General features: G+C 40.4%; 1 protein-coding gene across 5 annotated transcripts in view; it reads left to right on the top strand.

Moving 5' to 3' along the window:
* The window catches only part of OSBPL8 (oxysterol binding protein-like 8), a 160,973-nt gene that overhangs the window by 517 nt on the left and 149,704 nt on the right, over positions 1 to 10,752 (top strand). The gene's annotated exons all lie outside the window — the stretch shown is intronic.

The raw sequence follows: 10,752 nt of genomic DNA, 5'->3' as shown, positions 1-10,752 counted from the left end.
GTGCCAGCCCTGGGGCGGAGGCTGTGCGCGCCGCAGGCTGCACCGCCCTGGCACCGCCGGATGACACCGCGCTGTTCCTCTCGCCTCAGTTCCTGTGGCCTTCGTGTAAGGCAAGAGGAAGGCGAAGCCTGAGCTGTGCTCCTACATTTAAAGTTGGTTTCAAAGCCCCTTCTCGGGAGTGGGACCCGGTTCCAAGGAGCTTCCCAATGGAGTGTGCTCTTTGGTTCATGGAGACACCCACTCGAGACCGGCGGCGGAGGCGAAGCAACTGTATATGCAGATTTTCCATTCACAAAAGTCATTTAACACTTTGTGAGGTACATCTGCGCTGGGGAACTCACCCAGTTTCATCTGATCTATATGCTGTCTGAAATGATAGGTCACTCGGGCTCCTACTTAAACAGGTTACAAAACTTATCTGATGACATAAGCATATTTGCTTTAAATACATAGTTTAATGAATTTTTTTGCCTGTCTGATGCTGGAAGACTTAAATGGCATTTGAGTAGAATGCCCTGTGTATGGTAGAATTATTAATGTTTATTAACTTGCCCAGAAATTAAGGCTTTTTTAGGAGAGCAAGGATTGTGGAGGAGCATGGGTGATTTGCTCCTTAGGGTTTGTGCATCCCATCAGGCATCGTCTAAACGGATCACACTCTGAAGCTATGGTCCGTTTCTATGCTTGCTAGAACCTGTCTTGGAATGAAATTACTAAGATCATGCTAGTTTTGTAAAACAGGTTGGAGAAGGGAGAGTAAGGGAATGCAGTTTGTCCTCTTGAAAATACAACTAATATCAAATATCTGTTACTTCTTTATTTGATAGCAATTATGCATGGATGACTATGGTATGCTTGTTCAGAGTACTAGGAAAGGGAATAGAGGAAACATAAGAACTACCTTTTAGGTCTTTAATTATGGAGATTAAGTCCTTGTGGTCAAATTCCATGTGAACCGTTTGAGCCACAATGCATTGTACACTGGTGCTTAGAAATGCCTGTTTAATTAAAAAATGGTCATGGTTTATTTTTCTTTCATTGAATGATAATATTTATTGTACCTGTGATATGTAAAAAGATGCTATATTTTTGCAGTTAGAATGTTACTACATTTTAGAGGCAATCAAATGCTTCTTTTAAAAAATACTGATTTTGAGAGAGAGACAGAGATAGATAGTTGTTCCACTTACTTATGCATTCATTGGTTGCTTCTTGAATGTGCCCTGATTGAGGATCAAACCTGCAACCTGGGCATATCAGGATGATACACTAACCAGATGAGTTACCCAGCCAGGGCTAATCAAATATGTTTCTTAGAACACATTTATGGCACTTAGGAATTTGGTAATATCTAGTTTTTTGTCTCATTTTGAATGGAAAAACCTTAAAATATGCTTTGAGGAGAAATATACAATTCTAAAGAAAACTAGTAAAATACACCTAAGCCATCAAGAAATAAGAAATATACAATTTTGTGTAATGGGGTTATATTTTGGTTTGATTTAAGAAAAAAAGTAATAAAATTATGAATTTACAAAAGCTGCATTATAAAGGACAGATCTTCTTTTAAAGGACAGATTGTAGATTTTTTTTTAACTAGAGAGTGTTCTTAGTACATTTAAATTTGATTTGTTTATAAATAATCCTCAAAGAACAGGTTACTTGTATTGAAGTATGAAGGACAAAATAAAGAACTGATACTTAGCGTTCTAATTATTATTTTGGAAAATTATTATCCTAATAGCAATACCTGAAGAATTACATTTTAATATTTATATTATAATATCTAAAGCTGAACACATTTGTAGTAATGATCTCTGATCATCAGGGGATTCAAAAGTGGAAGACATGGGCCCTACCTTATTCTTAGGAATATGATCTACAAACAATATGTAAATACAAGTTGCATAAAAAGCTGCTTCTAAGTACTTTATTTTATTTTTAAATGTATTTTATTGCTTTTTTACAGAGAGGAAGGGAGAGGAATAGAGTTAGAAACATCGATCAGCTGCCTCCTGCACACCCCCTACTGGGGATGTGCCCGCAACCAAGGTACATGCCCCTGACCGGAATCGAACCTGGGACCCTTCAGTCTGCAGGCCAATGCTCTATCCACTGAGCCAAACTGGTCAGGGCTCTAAGTACTTTATTAATGAAGGTGGCTGTTTTCAAGGAGATTGATGGAGGTGCTTGATTATAGCAATTGCGATTGCGGCTGAAGTATAGTAGTTTCCTTGTAAATGGGACAGAGAAAGATGTCGGGACTAATGTGAGAAGATTTCATGTCAGCATGGGGGAAACCCCTGAGAGATTTTTAGATCTCTCCTTCCTTCCACCTAGGTCCCCATTCCCTCATATATCTTCTCAAAGGTGTGAAGCTGAGGGTCTCATCTGGAAGACCTGATATGTGGGATTTTTCCTCCCTGAAAAATGTTATCAGGTTTTCAGGCTTTCTTCAGAGACTTTGTAGGGAAGGAATCCTTGCCCTGGAACATCATACCCTTAAGCCCTGTGTTATTTAACTTTGTTAATGTTGCAAACAGTGTAATATGTCCATGATAGCAAGGACCTTGTCTATTTTGCTCATCATTGACCCAGCAAATGTTATTGAATGAAAAAATGTAGTTCCAGATACATGACTAGAGAACAAAAAGGAATATGTGATAATGTATTCCAAAGTAGATACAAAGCAGTGAGATGATAAGGATATTGGCTTCGGGAGAGTGGAGCAGGTCTTTCAATCAGGGAATCTTTCTTGGTGGTGGTGTTTCTTAAGTTAGGTCTTACTGAAAGCAGTATACCTGAAGATAAGCAAATTTTCTAAGGGGGTAGATAGCATAAACCAAAGCATTTAACTTGTAATCACATCAGATTAAACACAGTGAGTCATTTTTGGTAACATGAAGAATTTTTCTTCTCCCAGAATAGAACTGTCGCCTCTACAGATAAGATTGTCATACCTTATAAGACCTAAGGTTTTGAGTACTTGAGTTTTGAAAGTGACAGTGGTACAGTGAAAGCAAGAGAATTAAATGTGGGATCAGAAAATCTGAATTATATTTCTGATTGCATTTTATACAAGCAAGTATCCTTGGGCAAATCACTGGGCCTTAGTTTTCTCACAATCCTTATTCCATATGAATGAAATTACATAATGTATATGAAAATGCCTACCTCAGTATTTAGCACATAGGGGAAATCAACAAACATTAAATTATTTAAAACATTTTTTTGTCTTTAGATATTTAAAAAATATTTTGGTGTATTTATCAAGAAATTTAGTATCTACTTGACCAAGTGTTACCGTTGTAACTAGCTAGCTGATATTAATAATAAGAAAGGAACAAAGGGGAGGTCAAACATTATAAGTATGGTTGTCTGGGCTGGAAGCTGCAACTTTACACTCCCCAGGGAACCACCATTTCCATTCCCTGCAGATCACTGGGGAAAGGGATCAAACAAAGGGGAAGATTGGTGTATGCATAGTGAAGGGGTTGCTTAGTGAAGATGCTTGTCTGTTGGTCTAACCTGGAACTAAGATAATTGGCTAGGAGGTTGAAGCCACCATAAGCCCGAGAAAATTTGGGAATAGATAATCCCCAGGCAAAGGAATTCTCTCTTTCTCGTTCCTCTGACTTTGCTCCTGCCTCCTTGCAGTCATATTCCCTCCATAGCCATGTGGCCCTAAAGCCGCATGGACCATGGCCATGTCGACTCCACATGCAATGGACTACAGCTGGGAATAGGAGCTAAGCTAGCCTGATGTGCAAATATGAAGCAGAAACTCTGGGCAGCAGCTTTAATCCTAGCTCTGCTGAAGACATATCTGGACTGGTGTCGGGATGGAGGGAGATAGAGACCTTGGAAACTCAGAATTCCACAGAAATAAAACTTTTCATGCAAATCAACATCACTCATTCTCCTGTGTTTGTCTCAGAAAACTCATGGTTTCATGGCAAAATTAGATGCTTGCTTTTCTTTCAATCACGCATATGCTTCCTGATAGAAATGAGGCTTAATTGTGTTACTTCTTAATATTAACACAAAGAATGGTAGATGCCTCAGATTTTTAAAGCTTCAAGTAAGGGATATGTATGGCTGAAAATCTGAGCCTTTAGGCTTTTCTTCTAAACAATCTGTTTTTGAAGAAATTGCTTTACCTGTCATGCCATCTGTCTAGTCATTGTGAAGAAATGGGATTTTCCTACTATTAAGAAGAAAAACTACCAAAAATATTCTCTATATGTTTCTAGTGCTCTGAGTGATTGTAAACCATGAAGGATCTCTACCTGCTGTGTTTTATTTTAGAATTCAATATTTTCTGAGCATGCTAATAGACTTTTGCATCATTTCTTATCTAAGCTCTTTGTTCCAGTAGCTGTTTATTCTTCTATGAATCTCAAAATTTCATTATACTTTGTGAAGTCTTTGTAGCGTTTTTACTCTATGGAGTAGTCTGTACTTTGTAATAATATTTGGAGGGGAATTTTATTATTATAAGAAGACTGAAAAGAGTCTTGAGTCTTCAAATGCTGAAGAAACCAGTTACCTACCATCTTCCATATTCACAGAGGACTGAAAAAAAGAGGAAATGGTTTTAGAGTTTGAAGACTCTTCCAAATTAAGAGGAGAAAATTTTGATTTAGGGTTGTTAAAAACTTGATAGATTCAAAGGGAGATTATTATAGCTCCCAAAGGTGTCTTAGTAGGAGTGGTTGATCATCATAATAATAGCTAATATGTTTTGACTGCTAATCTATATGCTATTTTAAAAGTATTTGACATATGTTATATTTATTCCTCACAATGATCCCCCCCCAAATCAGGCTATTTTCTTGTTCTTTTTAGGCCTCAGGTACTGAGAACTTAAGTAATAGGTATTAGAGCCAGGATTTGAATTAGACTGAGTCACTGGGAGGCTAAGGTGGTGGAGCCTATCGAAGGATTTGAATTTGAAGTTTATTGAGACCTTTGACTTTAGAGCCTCTTCTTTAACCACCGAATTATGCTGCCTTGTATAGTTTATTTGCACTTGCCCCTTATAACAGGTTTTGACCTTGTGATATTTGTGAGTCTGTTTTGACTATGATCTGATGAAAATATACTTTGTAGTAAGATGACATATAACCTTGATTTTTCCCCCCCCATTTTTTGTGTATTTGACTGACATCCTATTTTTTAAGTTTAAAAAATACAGTAAGTAAAATAATTCTTTGTTATTCAGTTGCCATTTTTCACTAGGAAATTTCAGGCTCTATTGGAAATATAAGAATATAGTAAATATAGTATTTTAAGGTGACTTGTTCTAATTTTTAAAATTCATACTTTAATTAATTTATTTTTTTAAGAATAAGGTATGCACAGAAATAGTGTGGATGGTTTTTATATAGTGTATTTGAAGGCCACAAATATATATAATTGAAATCCTTTTTTCTTTCCATGACCAATCTAAGTTATTTAAGTTTATTTAAGCCATCTCCTGCTGAATTTTCCACCATTAAAGTAACTTGTTTTTTGGCTGCCAAATGCCACATATTAGCAGAAATACTTTATCAGATTATATAGTTTCTAACAAAGAAGGCTAAGGTACCTGAGGAAATTGTGAAATATGTGTAGGTATGTTTTGATAGGGTTGGGGAAGTGGTAGTGATGCTGTTGTTATAACCTGGTTATTATATAACAGGAAAAAGGAGGAAAGTGAAGGTTATGTAATATAGACATGCCATTTATACAGCTTTGCCAAAAAGCTGCATTTATCACTCCACGTCTGTTCCCTGCTGATTGATGGGGGAAGGGACTGGACAAAGGCAGTTTAGACACATGCCCAGTAAAGACCTGAGTGAGGTGGGAAGGGGCCTACCTTCTTGCAGGTCAGTCACATCTGGAAGCCAGTCACTGGCCAGAATGGGGGTGGCCACAGCAAGTGCCCGAAACCTAAACATTTAAATTTCCAAATAAAGTTCCCTCTCATCTCTCTGGCATGCTGGGTCCCTGGCTTTCCTGTGTCCGGGGATGTGCTTCCCTTTGCCCACATGGCTCATGGCTATGTGGGACTCCACACATGGACTAATGGACTTTAATTAGCTGGGATGCTAAACTATACCCAGAACGGAAGCTCTGGGCACTGGTCATGCTTCTGGCTTTACTGAACTACCAGCAGCCCCTATTTCAGGACTGGCTTGGGGGAAATGGAATATTACAACCCGAGGAATGTTATTTTACGCAAATAAAGCCCTTTTCCACATCCTATCCTCCCATGGGGGGGGGGGGGGGTTCTGAAAATTCTTATTTCAGCAGTACCCCAAGAACCTCAGCCTTATTTCCATGAGCGACAGGAAAGTTTGATTCTCCAGTAACAGTAGATCTGGGGAGAGAACAGTCCAGTCTAAGTAATATTATTACTAGGTTAGAATAATGAGGTAGAATGCCTTGGATATGAGGGCATAGGTACATTGTTCAAGTGGAGAGGAAGATGAGGAACTTCGGAAAACTAGCTATGCTTACTGTATACTAGTAATTTTGCCTTTTTTTTTCTATAACATTTAAGATTAGCAATTCAGAAATGAAGAAAAACAGTGCTATGTATCATAGTGGGGAGTTTGTACTAGTTTCTAGGCTGTTTTGCAAGCTGTGGATACTTGAGGGAGAGAACCAAGATAGTGGCGTAGGTAAACCACAACCAAATCAAAATTACAGCTAAAATATAAAACAATCATCATTCAGAACCACCTTAAAGCTAGCTGAATGCAAGTCCTACAACTAGAGAAGTAAAGAAGAAAATATGTTGAGACTGATAGGAGGGGCAGAGGCCTGGCACGGGCTGGTCTGACACCCATATGTGGCGTGTTTTAATGGGGAGGGATATCTCTGAGGCCTCCGTGAGGAGCAAAGAGTCCCAGCCCCACACCAGACCCCTAGCCCAGGGTTCCAGAGCTGGGAAGAGAAGTCCCCATAACTTCAGGGTGTATAAACCAGCAGGAATTGTGGCTGAGTTACATGGAGGCTGCTGGTGACTCAGGCAGTCTTTCTTAAAGGGACAGCACACAAACTTACATGGTCTTGCTCTCTCTGAGCTCCAGCGCTGGGCAGCAGCATTGGAGGAACCAGGAACATACAGGGAGGAACTGGATTGTATGGCATCTGGGCAGGAACTTGGGGGTGGCTTTCTCCCTGATGGAGGGGCTCTCAGGGGGTCATTGTTCCTGTGCTGGGGCCCCCCACCCCCACCCCCATCACAGAGCTGATTGGTGGACATATCTTAGTTTCCATCAGCTTACCTCACACTGTTTGCTACACCCTTCTGATTCCTTGAGACCCTGTCCCATCCAACTTGCCGCCCCACCCAAGCTGTTTGCAGTGGCTTTTCCATATGAATGGCCTGTCCTGGCTAAGGCTCCAGGCTTTGCTAAAATCTCTTAAACAAGCAGCAGCTGGCATCAGCATGTGCCAAATCTATCAATGAGAGGCTCAAGACCTGGCACTACCACCAGTCTGCCTTGCTTCACAGTTGGGCCTCACCTGGGCATTTCCAAGCCCAATACAAATAGTAGCCATTTGCAGATCACTTGGTAGCTCTTCCTGGGTGGCCCCAGGCAGTGGCTGAGTTTGCATCTCTTGTAGGCCCCAGAGCCAGTGCACCTGGGGGCAGCTTCAGACCGTACCAGATTACAACTCTACACATCCGCAAGTGACACACTCAAGGGGCAGACTCAGTGAGCACCAAAGCCCCACAGCAGCTCTTTCACTGTCGTTGCAACTGGTCCTCACAGCCAATTGGCCTGGAGGTCAATTCCAATGATGCCAGCAGCAATCAAGGCTCAACTACAACAAGACTGTGCATACAGCCCACATAGGGTGGGCTGTACCTAGAGTGCCCAGCTTAGGGGGCTGGGGAGGCTGAGCCACTGGGCCCTACAGGAAGGACACCTGCTACACAAGGCCACTCTACCAATTCCAGGAGACATAGCAGCTCTACCTAATACATAGAAACAAACACAGGGAAGCAGCCAAAATGTGGAAATAAAGAAACGTCAAATGAAAGAATGGAAGAAATCTCCAGAAAGAGAAAAATGAAATTGAAGCAAGCAAACTACTGGATACAGAGTTCAAAACAATGGTTATAAGGTTGCTCAAGGATCTTAATGAGACCTTCAAGGGACTCAAAGAGAGCTTCAAGGGGCTTAGTGAGACTTTCAAGGATCTTAGTGAGAATTACAAAGACATGAAAAAGGACCAGTCAGAAATTAAGCATACACTAACTAAAATAAAGAATAATTTACAGGGATTTAACAGTAGAGGATTCTGAGAATCAAATCAGCAATATGAAATATGAGGAAGCAAAAAACACCCAATCACAGAAGAGCAAAAAGAAAAAAGAATCCAAAAATATGAAGATAGTGTAAGGAGCCTCTGGGACAACTTCAAGCATACCAACATCCACACTATGGGGGTGCCAGAAGCAGAAGAGAGAGCAATATGTTGAAAACCTATTTGAAGAAATAATGACAGAAATAGATTTACAAGTCCAGGAAGCTCAGAGAGTCCCAACCAAGAGGAATCCAAAGAGGACCACACCAAGACACATCATAATTAAAATGCCAAGGGTTAAAAACAATCTTAAAAACAGCTAGGGAAAAGCAGTTAGTTATTTACAAGGGAGTGCCCATATGACTGGCAGCTAATTTCTCAGCAGAAAGTTTGCAGGTCAGAAAGGAGTGGCAAGAAATATTCAGAGTGATGAATAGCAAGGGCCTACAACCAAGATTACCCAGTAAAGCTCTCATTTAGCATTGAAGGTCAGATAAAGAGCTTTCAGACAAGAAAAAGCTAAAGGAGCTCATCCGCCACCAAACCACATAAAATTACATGAAATGTTGAAAGGTATTCTTTAAGAAGAAGAGGAAGGAGAAGGAGAAGGAGAAGGTGGAGGGATAAAAAATATGAACAATAAAATGGCAATAAATACATATATATCAACAATTGAATCTAAAAATAAAAATAAATGAACAAGGAATCTAATGAGCAAAATAAAGTGATGAATAAAATAGAACCATGGAAACATGGAACAGACTGACAAATCTCAGAGGGGAGGGAGGGAGTGGGGAGAGATTAACCAAAAATGTTATATGCATATATACATTACCTATGGATATAGGCAATAGGGTGGTGAAGGCCTGAGGTGGAGTGGGAACTGGGTGGAGGGAGGCAATAGGGAAAATAAAAGGGGATATTGTAATACTCCCAACAATGAAGAAAGTATGGAGAGGCAGAATAGTACAGGCTCGAACTCAACTGTTTAAATTCAGAACCTGCGCAGCTACTTACTAGCTCATTGCTCTGTACCTAGCCCTATGCTGACGTGGTGGCTGCAGGGTAAGAAAATGGTGTATTTAATCAGAGTGAGACTCAGCAGTGCATCCTGTGAGTTTTCCACGGTTCTTATGTGGTATGAAAGACATCTGGAAGTCCTCACATAATCATAGTGAAGGAAATAGAAATTAGCAGGGAGCCAGCAAGTCTGTCATGAGGCTAGGGAGGGACCATGCAAATGAGGTTGTGGGCAGGGCGGCTGTGGCAGATTCAGCTCAAATGTCCAGCATAGTTTGTGCTGCTTCTTGTGGTATAGTTCAAACTGGGAAGTGGTTGCTCAGCCAGGAAATCATTTCTCAATCATTTTCCTCCTCTACCACCATCCTCCCTCCCTCTATTGAGGTGGGGCCATGTGACTGGTTTTTGCCATTGGAATATGAGTGGAAATATGACATAACTTCTGGGTTGAGGTGACTGAAAGCAGGTGTTCTTTCTCTACTTTCTCTTTTCCCATCTAGAGGCCAGATGCAGAGGCTGAGGCTCTTATGAGTTGATAGAGCCATAAGGTTGAAAGGATCTAGAGTCCCTAAATTAGCATGTGGGAAAAAGCTGTGCACCAAATAGGAGCACCCACACCAGACTGTAATTTTAATGAACATTTTTAATTACGTTAAGTGACTGAAAATTTGGGGTTTATTTGTTAGGCAGCTAGTGTTGCCTTTATTATAAACATGAGCTGCATAAAAGAGGTCTTTGAAGCTCTAATGATATTCATACCAACAGGAGTTGAGGTGGGACCAAGTTAGGAGATCCACTGGATACTGTTCCAAAATATACATGAGCATATGCCATTATGATTCTATGAGGGCCAATAGCCGAATCTTAAAGGGCTGTGAGGAACCCACTCAGACCAATCATAATACCCTAAAGCTTTACTCTATGCCCACATACTATCATAAGAACAAGGAGTAGATGCCAGGCTGTTGTGGCTCAGTGGTTGAGTGTAACCCATGAACCAGGAGGCCACAGTTCGATTCCTGGTCAGGGCACATGCCTGGGTTGTGGGCTCAATCCCCAGTAAGGGGAATGCAGAAAGCAGCCTATCAATTATTCCCATCATTGATGTTTCTAATTCTCTCTCCCTTTCTCTCTCTGAAATCAATAAAACATATATTACACACACACACAAAATGAGGAGCAGAGAGAAACTACAAAAATTTTTCTTTAAAAGTCTGAAGAGTTCTCTTACAGCAGGGTTTGTCAGCTTGACACTATTGACATTTTGGGCTAGATAATTGTTGTGAGTGGCTGACCTGTGCATTGTAGAATGTACAGCAGCATCCTGGTACTCATTAGATGCTAGTAGCACCTCCCAGAGTTATATAGCAAAAAATGTCTCCATATATTGCAAATATCCCCTGGGGGACAAAACTTATCTTTAAA

The sequence above is a fragment of the Myotis brandtii genome, unplaced genomic scaffold (assembly GCF_000412655.1).
Source record: "Myotis brandtii unplaced genomic scaffold, ASM41265v1 scaffold82, whole genome shotgun sequence".
Lineage (NCBI taxonomy): Eukaryota > Metazoa > Chordata > Mammalia > Chiroptera > Vespertilionidae > Myotis > Myotis brandtii.
The sequence above is the reverse complement of the archived record's forward strand: the minus strand, read 5'-3'. Positions and strand labels throughout refer to the sequence as shown.